The sequence below is a fragment of the Topomyia yanbarensis genome, chromosome 3 (genome assembly GCF_030247195.1).
Source record: "Topomyia yanbarensis strain Yona2022 chromosome 3, ASM3024719v1, whole genome shotgun sequence".
NCBI classification, from domain to species: Eukaryota; Metazoa; Arthropoda; class Insecta; order Diptera; family Culicidae; genus Topomyia; species Topomyia yanbarensis.
In genome coordinates, this window is record NC_080672.1 from 75,316,323 (window position 1) to 75,332,550 (window position 16,228).

The window sequence follows — 16,228 nt, forward strand, 5'->3', positions numbered from 1 at the left end:
ATAAAAATCAACTAAAAATTAGTAATTTTACCACACACTACTTTTTTGACTTTGGTTGCTCTTAACCCTAAATTGTTGATTATTTATCCTAACATATTATACATTTTTGGAATGGGCACATCACTACCTTTCGAATGGTGAGTCGGCTGTGTTAATCGATAGATCTGCTTCTGAGATATTGACCGATAACTGCAAAAAGTGCTCAAAAACACGTTTTTCAAAAAATCTCGAAAATGGTTCTTTGAAAAAGAAAATGAATATGATTTTCGTGTTCAGCAACCCAAAACTGACTTAGAAAACACATTTTTTCTTAACTTCATGCAATCACCCCAAAATTTGTAAACTAGTGTTATTAGCCTTCGCTTGATTATTTCTTTTGAGTACAATACTGGGCGCTCTTCTTCCAGGAACCATTCATAAACGAAACGCAAAAATTTCCCAAAATTGACTCTCCCCTCCTTCCATGTAACAAATTGTCACAAATTTCCCCCCCACCCCCTCTTATTACGGAACAAATTCCTTTTAATTTTTTTTTCTTCAGTAAAAACATGTTACTTAACGTTCCAGCTCACTCCTACTACCCCAATTGTCACAATATCCCACAACTTGTCGAACCGCTCCCCCCTAAACGCTTTATGTAATTTATAAATAGGGTAAAAGGGTATAATACGCCCCACCGGGGCAAAATTCCCCTCTTCGATTCCCAGGATTCCTGAATTATCTAAAAAGTAAAAATGACTGATAACAGTATCGTTTCATGAAATCAACGTACTAAGTTAGTTTGCTATTTTTAATATGTTGCACAACAACAATATACACAAAAATTTCAAAAGAGCTACATTAATGTAAGATCCCACTTTTTCCAAGACCATTACAACCAATTAGAAACAGTCGGATTCGATAGAACTATTTCAAGTAGCTTACTAGAATATTATAGTTACTATCTTAGTTTTTAGTTTGGCTTAAAACTATGAGTGTGTGTAGAATTATTCATGTATTCACAACAGCTCCTCACCGGCCAAAACGCCCCACCCATTGTTGTGGGGCATACTCACCGATTGCTGTGGGGCACACCGTCCATTTGTTGTGGGGCATATTACACTTTCACCGGGGGCATTTTGCCCTGGGTGAAAGAAAAAACAAGAATTTTGGCATCTTTGAAAAATGTTTAATAGTACTTGTATCAGGAAGTTTTTAATAAAAAAATGAAACGGGTGCTAATTTCTAACTAATATAGCAATAAATTAGAGTAGTTAGTGAGAAGATCATAGTGTCCAATGGTGAAATATAGCTATTTTTGCTTAAGGGGGGCGTGTTAGACTTGTTTACCCTAGTCTCCAACAGCTGATTATGTTCGTCCATGTGCGTGATGTTTACGTTTGTTTTGACCGACTGAAAAAAGTAGAATGATTCGTTTTACAAATTATGCGTTGACGGTTCCGGTGGTTGAGTGGTAAGCGTGACCGCACTCACCTAAGTTCAATCCCAGCCGAGGTGAAAAAAATCTGTGTTCACGACATCCTTTGGAAGGGAAGTAAAACCGTTGGTCCCCGGTCCATAAGTTGATGGGTCGAGATATAGTCTAGATAGTGTGAATCAGCTCTCTGGCGTCGGTGTTTGGCCTCGTAGCGGAAATAGGTCGACGGAAACTAATTAGAATATGATGAAGAAGAAGAATTCATTCGGTGGCGTTCTTGATCGTAATACGAAATCAGAATCGACGCAAATGGAATTTTCGGCAAATAAGGCATTTCGTTTCAACCAAATTGTTTTTCGATAAGGTAAAAATTGGCACGCCCAGAAGCCAATCATTGGATCTTTAAGGTGTGTATAGATTCACAGAATAGGACATTTATTTCCATTTATGCTGAAAATGGAGACATTTTTGATAAATAAGCATTGTATAGATGTTTAAGAAACGGTTCAATTATACTTTTTTTCTGAGAAAGGTTAAATCTAACTAGCTAATACTCATTGCGCATTGCTGCGACTTTCATCGAAATAGGAGGAAAACACAATTTGTTCCGAAGCGCCATCTGGCGGGCAGATAATCCCCAACGGCAATCGATTAAGCCGTTTGGGAGTCTATAAATCATATACATACAAACATTTACTTTTATATATAAAGAAGATATTGCTTCATTTTAAATCCTTCATGCTCATGTTGTTTGTGGACAACAACATTTTAAAAACAGCTATAACTTTTTATTGAGGCAAGATTTGCTCACAAAACAAGTAAGGCTAATGAATGTAACTATTGCCTTTCGTTTGGACACTAACAGTTATTAGGATCAGCTCTATAACTGAAGTTATTTCATTGGATTCCGATCGAGCAGTGCTGCCAGGGTTAGTTTACGTTGACGACGGAAAATGAATTTATTTTTCAAATATCTTCGTAATATTATGATGAAAACTGGAAAAAACTTATCAATTTAGACACTCTTTGGCTAGGTTTTCTACGCAATTAAAGTATTGTAAATATTCTAAGAAGATTGTATTGAGCATTGGAAGGTAAAAATTGCGCAGCTTCTAGCACTGCGAGAGAAGCACCTATCTTTACGAAAACAAAACTTTTCGTGTTTCTTAATTTTGTTTTTTATTCCTAATTATAGTCTCCCTAATAGTACTGAAACAGGTGCCCTACCCTATATTTTTTTCCTGCTAGATTGGAAATATTGCCCATTGTTCATTGAAGCATCATTTAATCAGCATTTCATTTAAATTGTTATCTCTCCATCGATTGCATCCATTTCATATTCTAGATTTTATGGATTAATTGACCATCTGTCGTTTCAAAGTTGGAACACGCGATTCGGGTTTTCGTTGCGCTGAATCTACAGTACTTCACTATTTTCACGTCATTTTAGCTGGTTGGGCTACACCCTCAGCCATGATTAGCTGGTCGGGCCACACCCTCTGTCCAACTAACGAATTTGAAGATATTGGCATTCAGATGCTTTTTAGTTGGACAATGCGTCCAAAGAACGGAGCTCCAACTAAGAAGCGGTCCAGTTCCAAAGTGACCAACCAGCGACTGTACTAGTTGTTGGGACCAAAGCAAAGATTTTAGTACCAATTTATACGCATTATATCGATTGTAAACCGAACAATCAACAAAATAGTGCGGTGCCCTCCCTAAGGAGTTCAAAATAGGCTCATTACTATACATACGAGAAAAAAACACCTTCGGTAAAAAATTTTGAGAAACAAACGGCGACTTTTTGACAAAACCATGTTTATACCTAAATTAGTACGGCCTCATTGGTCTTCAAAAAGTGTGCGCTACTCACAATAGAATTTACAACTATTGATTCAATACTAATACACTCAGTTTTTTTATGCGGGGGATAGGGGAACATGGGGAGACTTGACCAGGTTTTCAGCTAAAACTGCATAAATCTCTAAAAAAGCCTTCAATCCCTCAAAAGTCATTGAGATATAATGTGCAAAGCTATTGTGCGTCTTCATGATTTTTTTTGCCGAATTTCTATTTTAATTTTTGAAAAGTTACAAAATTTTTTCTGTGATCGTTTTTTTTTGGGTCAAGTTTCCCCACTGCGGAGAGACTTGACCAAGGCGTGGGGAGACTTGACCAAGAGAATTTTGAAAAATCATAACAAAAAATAATGACATAAAACATACTATAATTATTTTTTGCATATTGTCGAGATCCTTAGGTAGCAGTAAAAAATATAAAAGGGTTGCATTTGATAAATTTAGATTTTTTTAATGCATTTCTTTTTAAGGATTAACTGTACTGCTTGCATTGCATGTTCACACGTCACGAAATTAGTCCTACTATTGTAACTTTGTTTACTAATACTAAAATATAAAGACTTATGTTTGAGGTGGGATTTTTTTTTATAGCGTGATTAACATTAACAGTAAATACCAAAGCATAATAAATATCATTTTGTATCTTTCTTCAGCTAATTGCGTCTTGGTCAAGTCTCCCCATAAAATCTTGGTCAAGTCTCCCCAACATTAGTTATTGCATTCAATGTCATGCAAATTCTAGTAATAACTATTCCAATGTTCCAATATATGTAAAATCAATTCACTGCTTCACAAGGATTAAGATGGTATATTTGTACATTAATAGTAATTAGTAGTCGAGTAGATATGTCCATACAAAGTTTGATAAAAAATTACATCATTTAATGCAAATTTATTAATCACGTAATATTTTCTATAAGGAAAGGATTTTTCATTCCAAGCTTTTAAAATTACCTTAAGGGAACGAAACAAGTGTAAAAATATTGTTGAAAAAATTTTAAGAAACGAATAGATGACGCCATAGCCAAAAATAGAATTTTGCGCTTGGTCAAGTCTCCCCATGTTCCCCTACAGGCCGCGTAAATGAAGACCGCGTAAATTTAAGAAGCCGCGTTTATGGAAAACTCATTAATGGATACCGCGTAAACTCAAAAATCCGCGGAAATGAAAACCGCGTAAAGTTCAAAAACCGTGTTAATTTCAAAATCCGTCTTGCGTAAAAAACCGCGTAAAAATACCGCGGTAAAAACCGCGTAAAAAAGCTGAGTGTAATATTATTCTGATAGTATTTCAAACGTCCCAAGTAGTATTAAGATGAATTGAAAAATGATCTTGCGCGCTAAATAAATAAAAGCAACAAACATATTGTTCGCACTGACATTCGAAAAGATGGGTGATATAGCTGAAGATGCATGTTCCGCACTGATGACGTTTGTTATTTGTCCGTTGTCTGTTACCTTTTGCTGCGCTAACTGCCGTTTTCAATTTACCTTTTGGATTTCAACAACAGCTGCAGTGAGTTGTTCGAATACAGTCTTCGTGCTGCATAGCACGAACACACCACAAAGAAAGTCAAACTCACTCACTGGAACCACTAAAACGATTAAAATACCTTACTTATCGGTCGAGTTCCTCACCGGAACCGCTACCGATGTTTGTGTGTGCCATATGATATTTATATAGGCTTTCATTTCCACCATCAGAACTCGACCTGGGCTGGAAGTATTTTGTTGGTGCATTCAGTTAACCCCGTCCGCGCCGATAGCGAACTCCAGACGCACCGTATTTAGCTAGGGTATAAATTTCTGAAACAAGGAATGTGTTAGTAGCTAAACTTATACGAAAACGACCGCGTGCGTCGATTGGAATGAGCAATTTCTATGATCGTAGCTGTCCGTTCATTATCTCTCTAATGTCCATATGATTTTTTTTTCGTTTGCTTTTTGTTTATTATTACACATTTGGGTAGGATGTTTGCCGTTTCGTAATTCGTCGGGCTGGACTTTTTAGAAACAAGTTGAAAAACATTTCCTCTTCCCTACTGGGAAAAGAACAGAGAATTGAACCGAAGATTGATAGAAAAACACCAACGTTGGTGAAAATCAACTAAAACACAGTGACATCATTCTGAAGGTGTATTTGTAGTCAGCCAGAAAATCAGAGACGCGTTCGCCTGCTCTCGGAATCGTATTTCTCATTACGTTCCAAAATGTTCGACTTTTCCGCCACCATCTTGGCCTCGGGTAAGAAACTGCAAATTCTCACTAAACTATTTTTAGCCGTGTCATCTCTACTAAGAATAAACCGCACAACACGCTGACTCTCGTGTAACCGCCTGATGCCGTTTCCAACGAAACCAACCAACCAACAACAATAACAATGATATTTAGTTCGGATACCTACACTACAAGCTCCCTATTCAACATTGCAAGATGACGTCATATGAGCAAAAATGCTCGAAAAAATGACAGTTCAGCGAGCTTATTTACATGGTGTTAGAATTCGAACCAAGTTTCTTGAACTGGGTGGAATCAAAAATTTTCTAAGTCCATGTAAACAAGCTCTCTGAACTGTCAGAAAAGTGAGGTTATACATTTTCATGCAGTGCTCTATAGTAAGCGTAGTTGATCAGTGATGTTTGACCTTGAATAACTGTTCTGGCACCATTAGTTCCCCTTCGTCCGTCTGTTTTTTTTTCTGATGATCGCACTCTCAAGGTCTAGGTCGAAAGTAAGATAAACTAAACAGTAAGAATGTAAAACCCTTCGGTTCGTACTAGGAGCAGGTGGATGTGGGTAGACTGGTAGGAAGAGAGCTAAGTAAAGATTTTCCACTCTCACTCTGCGGAACCATCATGGGTTGAAATGGCACATCAGCTGCGTCTTGAGTTTTTTATTTGTTTGACATCTCATCGTTCAATGTCAAAGTTAGCGGGAGGCCGATGGTATGGATATCGAAGTTTTAAAATCTACAGCTGTTTGACATTAGTATGTTTTTTAAGTGAATCGAACTCAGAAGATGCTCTCACATGACAAGCGAAAGAACGTTAGACGCCAAAGTTGTAGTGCTGCATACCAAATAGGATTAATAAATTTGGCGTACTTCATTCATAGTTTTCATCAAATGTTTTACTGTCAGAACCTAAGCAAGATCAGGAAATTTTTATAAATTTAGATAAATAACCCTTTATGTTTAACCCTGAAAAAGTGTCGTGGATTACACCCCAGCGCTAATTGAAATCTTGGTTAGCGTAACAGACTTTTCTTATTTGCCATCAGTCTGTATCACAAATAAGTATGATGTGTAAGTTTCTTTTAACCCTTAAAGGCGCAAAGCATTTTTTTCAAATTTTCTGAAAATTGTCTATCAGTTTTAATACGTTACTATGATAATGTTGAGATGGTTTTCGCAATGTTGTTTTAAAACAACATTGCGCATTTAAGGTTTAAGGGGGTCTCCTCAGTCAGCTTCAAGAAATCGATTTTTTTTCTTCAGTTTTTATTTTTCACTAAGATGACGTTAGAAATGGGTCATTCCCTGCGAAGTGGTCAAGACACGTGAAATCGACCTTCACCAAATTTGGAGGAATTGTTCATCTAGGGTCAATATATAAAAATCGATTTTTTTGTGTCAATTGAACCACTCTTTGGTCCATGGGAGCACCCCCCGTTTTGAAAAACTGTCAAAAACCTTGATTTTCTTTTGATCATATCTCCCGTTGTATTTACTAATCAAACCGCAATATGGTGAAGAAAATTGTTCAAGGAGTTTAGGAAAACATTAATTTTCGGCGGCAGTGCTGCCAACTATGCGATTTTTTTGCTGAAAATTAAAAGTTAATTTTTCTCTCAATACATATATTTTAATTTTGAAAATTTTAATGCCATCGTGTTTCTCAGACATTTTTACATAAAGAACACTTATAATCGCAATATAATTTGAGCGCATCCTGAGATACTCAGTTTTGAAGCAAGAAATTCGCAATTTTCCATAAAGAATTTGAAAAATAAAGCAAATAATATAAATAAATCAAATAATTCGGATAAAATTAACAAAATCAACAGAATGAATAGAGTGAATAAAATAATCACAATGAACGGAATTGATAAAATGAATAAAAGAAAAAGCAATAAAACAGAATATAATGAATTAAATGATTAAAATTAAAAAAATAAACGATTTTAACAAAGTTATAAAATAATAGAATGCATTAAATTGTATAAAAGTAATAATTTAGAAGAAATAAATAAAATGAATGACTAACAAAAATAGTCAGGTTATAAAAATAAACAATAAAATTAATAAATAAAATAAAATGAATTGTACGGATTTGAGAACGATTATTACAGAACGTTCAGAAATGTGTGTGAAAATCCCATTTTTTGAAATATGTCTTATTAATATACAATGCAGTTTCTAGTGTTTCCATCCTGTTTTGCTTTCATCTTTTCGGTTTAGTTCTTTTTTCTTTCTTGGCGGCTTAGGATTAATTTAATCAATTTTACCATTTTCGTCCATTTTATTCTTTTTAATCATTCTATTCATTTTTATTATTTTATTCCATTTATTTTATTTTTTAATTTTGGAATATTGGATGTCTGTGGTGTATCAGTAGATGTCGAAGGATATTTGATTTTGTTGGTTGTAGTAGATGAATTTTCTTTAGTTGTTTTGATGCATGGCTAACTGTAGTGCACCATCGGCCACAAATTGATTTTTTGGTTGAAAATCTAGGATTTGTAAACCTAGTGGAACAAATTTTGCACAATAAGTGGGTCATTCCACGTCAGATTTACAACCAAAATTTTGATTCCTTGCATTCTTTAGCTAGAAATAATCGACGCGTTTTTTGTTTTTGTTGAATATGATATTTTTTCAAGTTATTAGTTTTTGAACTTTAGACAAGGGGTGAGTCGCTTAGAACAATGTGCCATACACACTGTATCACCTACGGTAACACGATATAAGATTACGATTCACAGTAATGCACGATCATTTCACTCGTTACCACAATGTGTGGCACCATGAGGCACACTTTTGACAACTCAAAAATTGTCAACAAAGTGTAGTTGAATAATCATAGCAACCATTGCTTTTGTTTTACTGAACACCATGGCACATCGTGGCACACCGTGGCACATTGCGGCACAAGCTACCACGCTATTTGTTTGTGAGCACAATTCGATTTGTGCTAAGCGACTCACCCCTTGACTTTAGAAGTTTAATAAATTGAACATTTTTCAATCACTGATAACAAGGAAACGATTCGATATATGGAAAAAACACTAAATAAAAAAAGTTTGGTTTTCAAATGAGCAATTTTCGTCAGATCAAGGTTTACATACATGGGGATCTTGGTTTGAAGTTTTCATATTCGACGTCGTGTTGTATGTTGCTCTTCGCTACGAAGCTTTCTGCCTCGGTTAAGGAGTTCTGCCTGTATTGGTACTACTTGTCTCGTATGATGTAGCTGTAAATCTAAGACAGGTCTGTGAAAAGTCAATGGCGATTGTTTTCTCCCGTAATTGGCGAAATTTATTTTGTGGTCCACTCATTTCACTCGTAGTTGGAGGCAGTCTATTTGTTATACGTTACTTGTTTTTAATTTAATTTTTTTTTTGATTTTTTCTGATGAGCTGAACTAATTTGACTTATCCATTTGAATTACATTGATTATTACACTCATTTTATGAAAGAATAGTTTTTTTGTATTATATTTTTTTGGATTTCATTAGTTTTATTGATTTTCTATAATTTATTCAGTTTATTCGAAGTTTTATTCGTGCGGGACTAGAAACTATGCTCATCCACCCTCTATTAGGGGGCATGCGCCCATGATTGATAAGTGTGAGAAATGTCCCATCTCATTGCTAGGTGGATTGAGTCAGTTTTTAGATTTAAACACAAGTTATGTTCAATTTTTGTATTTAGCGTTTATTTGTTGTTAAGTGAGTAAATAGCAGAATAATTATACTTTCCGCAAATGGGCTACTAATGAGATGAATAAGGGAGCATCTATCCTACTTCATTGGGCCTGACATCATAAATTCGACTGTTGTAAGTGGCACGACAAAAACATTATTTCTCTGCTCAATATTTTGCCATACGGAAGTGTCTCCAGTTTGCAACAGATTTTTTTTATTTCGATTATAGAGGTTTTAACCTTAAGGTCATTCGCCTCTTCGGGTTAGAAAAATCTCTTTTCAAAAATTCCTGCCCTATGTGCGGGGTTGGGAATCGAACCCAGGTGAGCCGCGTACAAGGTAATCGATTTACCAACTACGCTATGCCCCTCCCCTTGCAACAGATTTTGTTTCTTCCTGTAACTTTTGAAAAGTTAATCCAATCTGGTTGGTTGATATACCTTTACAAAGTATATTCGAGTATTCAGTTTTACCAAAGAAGCTATTAAGTTGAAAACTACAAGCGCGGGAAAAATGCGAGATTGCTTCAAATGCTGTTTAAAAACTGTAATGTAAATTTTTGAAACATCGACATTCCAGGATTTTACTACATACACAAAGTATTTTCTGAAGTACAAAAATGTACATAAAAATATTATTTTGTGTTGAGTGTTTTATTATTCGGGACATGATTGTGACTCGTGACTTTTAATTTTTGTAGATAGTTATTCTATTAAAAATTCATTTGTATCATACAATAGGTACAGATCCAAAGCTACTTTTATCTTTTGCCGATGTATTTCCATCAAACATCTAAGGTAGGTAACAATCCTCTGAACCGCGGAGCGCTTCCTATGTAAATAACCCCGCAAATTATGACTGGTGATTCACAATCGGAAACAGTCCCCTACATTACATTTTGATCGCAGGTGGCCACGATACCAACAACTCAACTCCTTCTTGGTTCAGTGAGCCTGACGGGGGAATTTGTTCCGCTGCGTGGCGTGTGGTTGGTGTTGGGGTGAGCAGAACGATTTTATATTCTGGGTGGTGAGTAAAATTCGTATCCGGCGATCGAGTGTCTCGCGTGCGCGATCTCTCGTACTAATCTAAACTGCTGCCGCATGGTGGTGTCATCTTGAATTTTGCCTTGCTATATTCCTATTTATACAAAATTGTTGGCATAATATTTTGAAAATCAGAACAAAATTCACACACACCACATCCCTGCCATGGCCGTTGATTCAGGGGCGAAGCGATGTATCCTCGGTTGCTAACGGTGAGGATTTCTAATATGCGAGAGTCTTTCAATTATATGAGAGAGAAAAAGAGAGAGCAGTGATCAAAGAGAAAAATACGAGAAAACCCATAGAGCACCAAGCAACAAAGTACTTTTCACCAACGCTATAGCCAGTCGTTTTTCTTCGCTCGACGTGTTCGACTGAGTAGACTTTTCCCGCGTCCGGGTTTGGTATTGAAAATTGGCGCGCGCGCTCGTTTGTTTTCCGAAAGTGCACGTGGCTACTATCCTACCGTACTCGGCAGAGGTACTACACATTTCAACCGGTATCTGCAAGCTTCGAAAGGCGCTCGCTGAAGCGTGGAAAACTGTTCTGTTGTTGGTGCGTGGGGGGTGGTTAATTGAAACGGGTGAAATCTTGGCGATCGCCCAATACGATGGAATACCTACATGGCGATATCATGTTCGCTAAAAATTGTGCGGACCGGGCAGCAAGTGTGTTGTAGTGTGGGGATCGTGTAGTCAATCGGATGGAAATTTTTTCCGACGAAAATGGCTGATGAAGATTAGTAATGAGTTTGAGAAAAAATAAAATTGTTTAACGGAATTTAATGCTACTAATGGGATCAATGGGCGCAGCATACAATATTTTTACACATGTTTTGGAAATTGTGCAGACTTGATTGATGGGATGATTGATTAATGTCAAATGGTTTGCTGAATACTATCGCAAGGACCACGCTTGCAATCGATTTATATCACAAGATTGAAAAAAATTGATGCATATTTTTCTTTCATTTGACCCTACATCCCACCGCGAGCTATGATTTATTATGGTAATAACATCATATCGATAGTGATAAGTGTAAAGTTGGCAGAGTATTTTGTTGTGATCAATTGCTCTTCGCGCGGTTAGTACGACGGGTTACACGTGCATTCGGATATTGGAGCAAATCGACAACTTCCGCTGTATACATACATATACATATTTCAACATACATTCCTTCAACTTTGTTGCTAAATTTATCGTTCGCCGGCCTGTCCAACCTTTCGTTTCCGAGGAACTTTTTCGCATTATTTTTTCTCTAGCGGAAAGAAACCCTAAATTATCGTGGAAGTTTAAATTTGTATGCTAGGTAGCATATTGTTAGTACTAAAGTATTAGAGTATTTTGACAGTATATATCGCATTTCTTTTTTATTAGTTCATTTATTTAATTTTTTTACATTTTTAAGGATATTAATATTAGGAAATAATAATTTTGAAATAATTTGTCGTGTTGGATCTGAGATGACAAATTTTATATATTTTTTAAACTAGAAATTCAATTCGATATACAAGAGGGAAAATAATAGTTTTATGGTATATCACAGCTGGCTTAAAACTAGGAATACAACTCTATTTACAAGAAGGGGGACGGTTGATTTTTGTTAAGAAAACGTGGAAGAGGAGATTCAATAAAAGATACACTTTTTAAGGCTAATTGAGGTTTTTACCAAGAGATATTAAGGAAAATATAATCAATTTTCCTTTTTGTAGCGGACAACAACTCACATACCAATAGCAGTAATCGCATCAGAGGCAGGAGAAAGAGAAAGTGAACAGTAACGACAGGAGGGAAGGGAGGAGGGGGAGTCTCGAACTTGCAACATTAGGGCAAACGGAAGGTCACTTACATTAAATACAGCCTCGGGTTGCCTTGATATCATGAATTGGGGCGACGGGTGGTACTCTTCGAACTCACAGTGAATCTTCCAAACGTGGTCAGGATATTAGGTCGCGCTTAAAATTTAGCTAGTGTCGGCGTATTAATAAAAAGGTAGATGAGAGACATAGAGAGAAGATCGCGACTTGTCAGGATATCCTAAAATGGGATATCCTCGGACTCAGAGGGAATCCTTTAACTGTGACCTGGCGTCGCAACACCCGACGCATATCCAGACAACGTGCTCGATGTCGTGATAACTCTCGCCACAAGCGCACAGACTACTCTCTGCAACCCCAATACGTCGGAAATGTACATGAAACCATCCCCCTTAACCAAGGCTTTGTCGATACTTTCGGATTATTAAAATATAGCTATCGTCCATTGCTCCACGAGGTTTGCCAGTTGCTGAGTATCAAATGACTACAGATACTGGAATATTCATTAAAGCAAATTGGTCTTTCGTAGATGTCACCATCTAATACGCTCACTGTTGCTAAATAGTCGGCCTTTTCATTACCCGGCGTGGAGAAATGAGAAGGGGTGCAAACAAAGCTAAACCGGCAAGATTTTTCAGTACGCATGGACTCCCGTATCTTCCCCGGAAAATACTGTAATTACTACGCACGAACGAATTACGCTTGTATGAAGTGGTGACATATTCATTGAAGATACCGAATCAAGTGGACCCATCGAAATTTGATCCGTCGCGTCAGTGCAGAACATTTTGTCACAGTTGATTTCTCGAAATATTTAATAAAATATATTGGGGATCACTTGCGGGCGTATATAAACCGGGAGTTGAATCAGAAGTAACAGACACGGTCGGGATTATACGAAAAAGGATTGATGCTCTGTTCAATGTAGTCGACGTACAAGGCCTTAAATCAGGTTTTAGAATTAAGCTTGATGATCCTCTCGAAGTTTTCAAACTCCAACGGGTTGAACATATCGCATCCGATGATCAATCGACATGGGAGTTCCCAAAATCTATTTTTCAGTGGGAGAACACCCGCCACCGATTCCCATCGTATGGGTTGAGTGCATACAATCCAAGGCTGGTTTTTCTGGTTTTGAAGTGGCGATGGCACTCACTTGCTCCAGTCATAAGGGATAATATTACCCTCGCGGAACTTGTTAAATAAATTCAACAAATTAAATTTGCAGTGTCAGGTAGTTTCTTTAGCAAGTTGTATTTGATTCTGTTTAACCCTAGCACGTTATTTTTGCATGATAAGATAGCAAGTGAGAGCTCATCAATCGAAAACGGTGTTTCGTTTGCTGCAACGTGAGGAGACGCGGCGCGGCACGTTTCCTGTACCAGGACAGATCTTTTAGGCGAAAGCGACTATCCAGCGGTTTGAAGATTCCACGTTCTCGTTGCTACTGTTTCGTTTACGCATACGTCGAGCCATACTCAGAAAAGTGCTCATCGCTGTTTCTATCGTCAAACCGTTGACGAACCGGAGCCAATAACTGCATTTTTGGCTTTCATTTGTAATTCATTCGCGTTTCTAAAGACACATACTGTCGATTGCTAGCAGGTCGTCCCGGAAGGTCCCCTACGCAGTAGACTTCTGCATGTACAGCTCTGAGCATTCTTTGTCCCACCACGAAGTGGGAGACCGTCCGAGGGTGTCCGCGCCGGGTACTGGTTTAGTATGAGCTTAATTCGCGTTGTTGATAATTAAGCAAGCCAAAAACCTGAACTCTTCCTCCATTTATTTCATACCTAAAACTGTTTTGAAAAAGGTGTGGCATTATAGTTGCCACTGTCCGGTAAAAACATTGCAAGAAACACTATTTCTGAAGAAAAGTATAGGGAGACACACAGCTTACGATAGCTTCCGTCATGCCAGTTTTTATGAAGATAATCATTTTTGTAAGGCCTAGTTTTACTGTTTTTAACTCCATCTCTGTGCAGGCCCGTGCGCAGAAAATTTTCCGGGGGAGGGGTAGATTTTATAAAAGCGAAAGGGGGAAACTGAAGATTTTTTTTAAAGTTTGGAGGACCAAGTCATTTGTAGCTTTCTAGGTGCTACTCCTTGTTGAGAATTCCTCGGCAGCGGAATTTCTCCCATTGCCGATGCTTGTTTTAATTAGCATTTAGCTCTTAGGTACTCCGACCGAAATTTTATGGGTCCAAACAGCTCGCTGTATAATTTTTCCTGATTATGAAGGTAGGTTTTCCATGGTGTAGCGGCTGCCCTGGGTACATACCTAGTGGTCGTTGCGAATATTCAACACCTTGCTGATCACTGCATGAGAGGGTCAAGTAGGGGAGAATAGGTTTTATCTAACGCATTCTTACTACACGAACGCCCTTGCGAAGTCCTGGGAAGAAGTTCCTCCAAGTATCTTCCTTAACAGTATTCACCTCTCCGAATATTGACATGAGTTGTTTGATATCGATGGAACTAGTACGTGGTGCTAGGTCATGTAGCTTTATTTCAATACTGTCAACGTCTATATACGTTGGGATACTGTGTAATATGTAATTACATTCGACGACATGCTTTAAGCCGTTCTGCGAAGCAAATGATTCTGATTGACTAATATTATTGAACATAATCAGTACCGCATGACGTAAATTGTGGAATTGCAACTTCTGCTATGTTGAGCTTCAAGTTCACCTTAAACATTTGCTCCACTTCGCATATCCATGCTCTTACCGGACATTTTGAGTAGTCAACAGCAACAGGATATAAACTGGCTTTGCATTGTCACTCATTGTTTGTTTACGCTTCACACACTAGGTAGAAGGAATCAATTTTTGCTTTTGCTAATAGACAAAGCGGTGCACGGGTAAATTTGATTAGTTGCCGTGCTATAGTAGTGATGCGATTTCTAGCTTCTGAACTGAGCAAAATGAGAAACCGTACTGATATTCTGAGATATGTTTAAGATATGAGATTGAGAAGGTAGGTTTTGGTGAACATTTGCAGTGCTGAAAAAAATAATAAATTTCTGAGATTAATTTCACCATTGCACCTTAAAATCATTTAAACATTTTTATTAAAAAAAAATCTAAGCAGTTAGGTTTTACCAAAGTTGTAATCCACATTGTGGACAAACTTTTTATAGGGTTGGTTTTTCAGTTTAAGTAATACCGATCTGAAAAAGATTTGTTAATAAAGCATCTATAAATGAAGGGTGTACGGAATCAAATTGCATCATGAACGTTTTCAAATTTTCAGCCAAGAAAATATGTAAAACATTGTTAAAGTTTTCCCATGTTCGTTATATTCAAGTTCTTTATCCAAATGCACGTATCTTTCTTTTAACACTGCTTATAAAATCTTGTACAATGTTTGGATCAACTTATTTTTGTGTGGAAATCAATATTTTCCTTATTTATATTCGTAAATCGCTACGAATTAGTGTCGCACAGACAATTTTCATAAAATATACGAATTTTTCGTACATATGATGAATAGTTCTATTGAAACACTTTTATTTTTTATTAGGAGTTCTTCCTAAAAACCACGAAACGATTTTCGTTGGTTTATTAGGTAATGGCTTCATTAGGAAAGTCTTTATAATATTTACGAGCACCATTCGTCAAACCGTCAACGTCAACCGAGCTGCAATAAATGTAGAATATTGTGTCTTTATTGACGTCAGATAATTGTGCAATCACTACTGGAACTTACACACAGAAAAAAATGTTGGTAAAAATAAGAGTTTTTTCTCTCTTAGCAAAAAACAACTTACGCATACTCTTAGTTTGAAAATAAAACTTTTATTTTGATTAGTATTCTTCATTATCTTAAAACGAAAACTTTTGTTTTGATTATTACTCTTGATTAATTTAAAAGCTTTACTTTCAATCTAAAAGTAGGACTTGGTTGTTTTTTGCTAAGAGCGGAACACTGTTACTTTTACCAATATTTTTTCAGTGTATATAATCAACACATATTGAACTGATTTTAACTAAAATTTAATAGAAAATGACTTATGGATAAAAAATTACAGCAATTTGAAAGTGGTAAACTTTGATTACGTGCACCCTTTATGTACAACCATTAATTTGTTTAGCGAAGACAGGCGGTGGTCAGCTATTTTCGTCCGCGTCCCTTTATCACCTATTTTTGTAAAGTGGTT

The 16,228-nt window shown here is 36.8% G+C and overlaps 1 protein-coding gene across 4 annotated transcripts in view; it reads left to right on the top strand.

The window, feature by feature from the left end:
• The first annotated feature begins 10,595 nt into the window (after positions 1-10,595).
• Positions 10,596-16,228, top strand: part of LOC131689454 (uncharacterized) — a 37,608-nt gene continuing 31,975 nt past the window's right edge. Inside the window, exon 1 of one of the 4 annotated variants that reach the window (XM_058974548.1) lies at positions 10,596-10,726. The gene's annotated coding sequence lies outside the window, so the exon portion shown is untranslated. Of the gene's footprint in view, positions 10,802-16,228 lie in introns of all 4 variants that reach the window. The other 3 variants (XM_058974547.1, XM_058974550.1, XM_058974549.1) reach the window with 3 other exon arrangements.